Below are 6,000 nucleotides of genomic sequence, written 5' to 3' on the forward strand. Positions count from 1 at the left end.
ACTTTTCTATCCTGTGCAATGAAGAGTAGCCACACTTATAAAATACAAATGAATGTAACTTAGAAATTAAACGCTGAAATTTAAAATAAAATTATATTAGGTTTTTAATACATCTTATACGAAATGTTTAAAATATCAGTCACAATTCTAAATCACTATCACTCGATTCTTTGTTGCTCATTTCTTCATACAGAGCATAGTTCTATGTACCATCTAGTGCATTGGATACCGAACATTTTTTTATATGTTTGTTGCACAGTCTGATTTGGAACACACTTCCGTGCATCATAAATCGACTGGCACACTTGCGACAATCTTGCGCCATTCACACGTCCCGTTGGTGTCAGTTGTCTGTCGCTTTTCGAAAGCCAGTCTGTATACATGCATTTAAGCTTGTCATTAAATGGTTCATTCGAGAAGACGTCGAGTGGTTGCAGAATTGATGTCATCCCGCCTGGAATTACTGCCAAGTCCGTTTTGCTTTCCTCTAATTTTAGTTTTACTGCAATTGTTGTATGGCCTGCGTACACATCTAATAACCGACAGACTGCGTAAACCGAGCATTGCGCCAGGACAGCGATTCCACACAGGCCTAATCCATTCCAGCACCGTGTCCTCCGAAAACCACCCAGTTCTGTTTGCTCGTACAATTACACTTTTTGGAAACTCTTCTGATTTCAGTAAAGTCTTTCGCTTAAAAACTACGAATGGGGGTAATATAGATCTATCTGCTGTGCAAGCAGGCCTGAGGACATCCGCTGTTTTTTCACCCCCTGATGTAAGAACACTTATGTCTTTCTTTCCATTGGCGTCAACTGTATAATTTGACGGCATGTTGAAAGATACGGGAGTTTGGTCAGCATTTACTGTCTGACCGAGAAGGTATTGCTTTTCTGCTATTTGTTGTAAACTTACACTGCTGCTTTCTTTGATAATGATAAACTAGAACCAAATAATAGAAGTGGTGAAATTCCACAAGTTTTCTTCATAATTTTTCGGCAGCTTCTGTGCAACTGAAGTTCGCCTCCGAAGTGAAAAACCCCAGCGCTTCATAAGCAGATCACTCCAGCTGCGACTAGCCTTAAAATTTTCGGTTTTTTGCTCTCAATCAATTTCATATGCATTAATTTTTAAAATTTCTGTGTTCACAGGCAGGAATTTCTGACACTGTTCCTTAACAAATTCATTCAAAATCACTTCTAGTGCATGGTATCGGCCGCACTTTGACCCACTAAATGCTTTCTAACTACTTGAACATTCAAATAATTTGTCTCTCTGCAGTCGCCATGGCCTGATGTTGCTCTCGTCAATCCAGTATTGCAGACCTGCAGCACGATTAGAACTTTGTTCCGCAAAAGAAATAACTCCCCTCTTCAATTTGGAACTATAATGAAAGTGCTTCCTTACGGTTCACAAACATCAACAAGCACTTCACAAAATTCCACAGCGTATCAACTTGTGCAACAGTAATAAAGCCTTGTGCATTGTTGGTATTTTTGTCTAAAGAAATTTATTTTTTTAGCTATGAATATTTGAAGGGCTGCTACATTCAAAGACGAATACTATGGAATTTCTGTTTACTTCGTTGGATAGTGTACAAAAATGCAGTGGTCGAAATTTGTGATGGAGAAAAAAGCTCGTATTCTACCCCTTTTAATTTATTTACTGGCGCAGGGGTTTTGACACCAGTATTTATCTTTATGCCTGCAAAGCATGCGTCTGTAGCGCTACATATATTTGACGGCAGAAGTTAGTTGTGGCGGCACCTACCAGCATTTTACAGAACTTCCGCTTACTTTGCACAGGTGGTTTTTTGGATTACAAAAACTGGAAAAAAGTGCGGCTTAGATTTGAGTAAATACGGTAGTGCAGTTCTAGGCTGCTGTGGATGCTGATGATCATTACATTGAGCAATGTTTGTAACTTGGAACATAGACATGGAATGCAGTTAACAAATATTACCCGCTCATGGGGGTATTTAAATGTGTGTGTGTGTGTGTGTGTGTGTGTGTGTGTGTGTGTGTGTGTTTTTCCCCTCCTCCCTGTCATTTATTCGTTACCTTTCATCCACATATCATTACAAGTGTATCCACATAGTTTCATTGTCCTACAATCACATGTTTTTCAGAGGGAGTCCTCTCAAGCAGTGAAAGCTTTATTCTAACCATCTTGTACTTTTCTGTATAGGACTAATGTCTGGAACACAGAAACATACGAGGGTAATCCCAAAAGTAAGGTCTCCTACTTTTTTACAAGTACAGAACTCTGTGTGGCAGTTGGTCACACTGTTATGAAGAGTGCCTCACGTGCTGTGTGTAAACATGCACACTCCGTGCTGAGTCGCTCAGTCTTGGCTTGGCAGCCGTTGAGAATGGAGCTCTCGTTGGATGTTACCGCCAAGTGCGAATTGCGTGCAGTTATTGGGTTTTGAATGCAAAGGGCACTGCACCGATTGAAATCCATCGGCAATTGGTGGAAATGTATGGTGAGTCGTGCACAGATGTCAAAAATGTTCGTAAGTGGTGTAGAGTGTTTTGCTGCTGGTCGGACCGCAATTCGTGACGAACAAAGGAGCGGGAGACCGTCAGTTTCTGAGGAGGGGTATTGCTGGTCGACTTTATGCCCACTGGGACCACAATTAATGCTGACAGGCACTGTGAGACTCGGAAAAAACTCAAACAGGCAATTCAAAACCGGAGAAGAGGAATGTTGGGCAAGGGTGCACACATTCTGCAAGACAACGCTCGCCCACACATCGCTCGGCAAACCGTTGCTTTCCTGCAACAGTTTCAGTGGAACATGTTCACCCACCCACCCTATAGTCCTGACTTGGCGCCCAGTGACTATCACCTGTTCCTTAGGTTAAAAGAACATTTGACCGGAAAATGATTCAGCTCCTATGACGAGATGAAAGAAGAGGTTCGTAACTTTCTAAACAGCATGGCCACGAGCTGGTTGACATGGGCATACAAAAACTGCCATAGCGTCTAAAAAATGCTTTGACAGAAATGGTGATTATGTCAAATAATAGCTGAATGTTCAATCTGTAAACTGATGTAAGCCATTGTAGAAATAAACAGGAGACCTTTCTTTCGGGATTACCCTCGTATAACAGAAAACAGCTTTCATACTAGCTCTTTTTCTAGCAAAACTCCAAACATTCTGTGTTCCAGCCGTCAGTCTGCTATAGTTGAGTCGTTGCTTTTCCCTTATTTTATGTATTGCTCCATCCAGAACTTCCCATTATTGTTAAAAGTTATTTTGTGTCTTGTGTTATCATTGCATAATTCACAGTCAAATTGAAACTTTTTTATCAGCAGCAACAAGAACCATTAAGTAATACAGGTATTATGTACTACAGGAATGTAAGAATTCAGAGATGCTTGAGTAGGCTTCTGCAAGATTTACAGTATATGTCCCACTTCTCGTGAAGCAGAAATATTAAATCTTTGTTCCAGTTTTGGGAAATTACCAATTTTTTTGTAGAAATTTTGCGTTGTGTAATACCTTCCTCTTCTCACTTCACATTGTTTATCTTCATTCCCACAGGCAACAAACAGTTCTGCAGCTATACGAAGAAGACGGCTCACCGTGACGTGAAGACAGGTAGCAGTGACAGTCCAGACGACGACACGTACTGTTGTTGAGTGTCTGCACCAGAATGTCGTGAGTCACAAAAATATGAAACTCGGACATTACACTCTGGAGATGGAAAGCATGTTTGTAACGTGTAGGAAGTACAATTTTGGTTGTCCTGAATCCTACACTGCTTCGATCGTAATGGGGCACGTACAGTGTTACACGCATCTGAGGTTACGTGCAGAATGCCATTTGTATTGTGAGAAATCAATATGCAGTTGGCTACAGAAGGCTGCAGTGTCGGAGTCGGGTTGTTGGCGTAGAGTATGGGACAGCGCCTGCTCGTGCGAGATGTGTGAGATGGCATTTGGATTGTCTTTAATCATGTGACACTCTGTACTAAATTCAGAGCGCTCTTTTGTATGTGCTATAAAAGAATCCACACTCTGTGTGTGACAAGATTTTTGTTGTGGTATGTAATACATAGTACGACTTGCGTAGTAAGATTTGTTAGAGACCAATTTCTGCTGTGGAGCTTCCGTTTTTTGAGTTTAATGTGACAGAATAAAAGCTGAGGTTAATGACACTAATGTACAAAGAATTAAATTCTACTACACAAGTGACATTGTGAATTGCATACCGTTCTCTGACCACTTGGTGTTGCTCTGTGCAACTGTGGCAAATATTACCAAACTGTTGCTTGCACCTGGTTGAATGACTTTACTTATGTGAAGAGACGGGATATTGCTGTATTGCTGTATGAGAAGAGTGTAAGCTACTGAAGACTATAAGGACTAACTTTAGCTCTGTTATTGTGTTTCTTAAATTTGTTATATTATTAAGTATTTATTTTTTACTAATCAAATGCAGTTTTTGGCAATTCAGAATTTAGTTTTGGAAGGAAATGGAGCAGATTGTGTGCTTGGTCAAATTTGCTGGGCTCAATCCAGTCTTTGTGTTCCCCCTAAAGTTTTTACCTTTGTAGCTCCCTCTAGTACCATAGAAGGTATTTGCCAATGTCTTTACTTAACTTGTTGAAAGACAAAATTTTGCCAAGGTTAGAGCTAAAATGAAAATGATGAGTGTTTGCTTTTAAACATAATCCTCATCATCTCTGAATTTTTGAAACCAACAGCTTTATTATATACAGGGTGTTTCAATAAATGTGTTTGCCTCTGTAAGTTATGAAGTAATAGGCGATGGAAATATTTATTGCGGTAGGTCACCATAAGAAACGTTACACTGTCAGCGGAGCTATGAACATAGTTTATTGTATAATTATCCAAAGAGTTACAGTAAAAAGATACAACTTTTTTAAATGGAACAGTAGTTGTTTCTGTCAGGCACTGGAATCGCAACACCAGCTGTGTATACATCAATTTACATTACATTCCTATCACTTCAGTTTGGGAGCTACAACCCTTAAAAGTTTCAGGTGACGATACCTTCTAACTGTGGTACGGCCGAGTTGTAACGTTGCCGGTGTCACAGAGCGAGAAGGACTGCCGACCTGCTGACTGTCACAACACGTGGCCATATACCCGACAGTTCCAGCCACACAAGCAAACGGGGCACAGTTACTGGCATCGGATGAAGATGGCATACACGAACGACGAGTATGTTGACGTGTTCTGATGCTCGGCGAGTGCCGACGCGATGCCACTGGAGCAGCCGTGGCATACGACGTGAGATATCCTAGGTGGAGAGCTCCGGCAGCCGTTACGTTCTTATGTGCCGAACTACGACTTCGGGAAACGGGCAGCTCGGTAATTTGTCGCAGTAACAGACGAAGAACTGCAGAAAGTGAGGAGGCAGAGGTGTTCATTTTAGCTGCAGATCCTCGTTTCACCCGTACCGCACGTCACTGACCCAGGAGCTGCACGGGAACAATTTCCGTGCGAGAGTTACATTCTGTGAATGGGCCATGATTAATTTCACGCTGGAGTCCTTACGAGGTGTTAAGCTTCACTAGTCACGCCTTTTAGCCAAAGCCTTTCTGCTTCATTAATCCTAAGTGCACTTTTTACCGTTACTTGTTCTCTTGAGCAAACACAACTGTGCTCCAGTGTCTGTCAATAATTTCAAATACCTCTACTCTATGCAATACAGTACTAAAACATCATTCCCTGTTGCACAGTCGATTATCCAAACTGTGGGTTTACCTATCGCAACAAGGCCCGACTGTGCGGCCTTGCCGCCTCTTAGTTTCCCTGCACCACTTTTACGGTTTTACTGGATACTGGCACGCTGCCTTTTTCCCCAGGCGTGCCAGGGCCCTTCGTGGCAACCTTTAGCTTAGTGGCCCTGCTGCTTACATTTGTAGCAGGCTACGTCTTTTACCCTTGTACACGGGTATCCACAGTGCCCTGGTAAATTACATTTTGGACATCTACACTCCCGTAGCCCTCCATCGGTTTCTCT

The 6,000-nt window shown here is 41.8% G+C and overlaps 1 protein-coding gene across 6 annotated transcripts in view; it reads left to right on the forward strand.

The window, feature by feature from the left end:
- LOC126427399 (uncharacterized) overlaps positions 1-4,903 on the forward strand; it is a 232,097-nt gene extending 227,194 nt beyond the window's left edge. For all 6 annotated transcript variants that reach the window (XM_050089748.1, XM_050089747.1, XM_050089749.1 and 3 more), the window contains one exon: positions 3,550-4,903. The gene's annotated coding sequence lies outside the window, so the exon portion shown is untranslated. The remainder of the gene's footprint in view (positions 1-3,549) is intronic.
- Positions 4,904-6,000: the final 1,097 nt, after the last annotated feature.

The sequence above is a fragment of the Schistocerca serialis genome, chromosome 11, assembly GCF_023864345.2.
Source record: "Schistocerca serialis cubense isolate TAMUIC-IGC-003099 chromosome 11, iqSchSeri2.2, whole genome shotgun sequence".
Lineage (NCBI taxonomy): Eukaryota > Metazoa > Arthropoda > Insecta > Orthoptera > Acrididae > Schistocerca > Schistocerca serialis.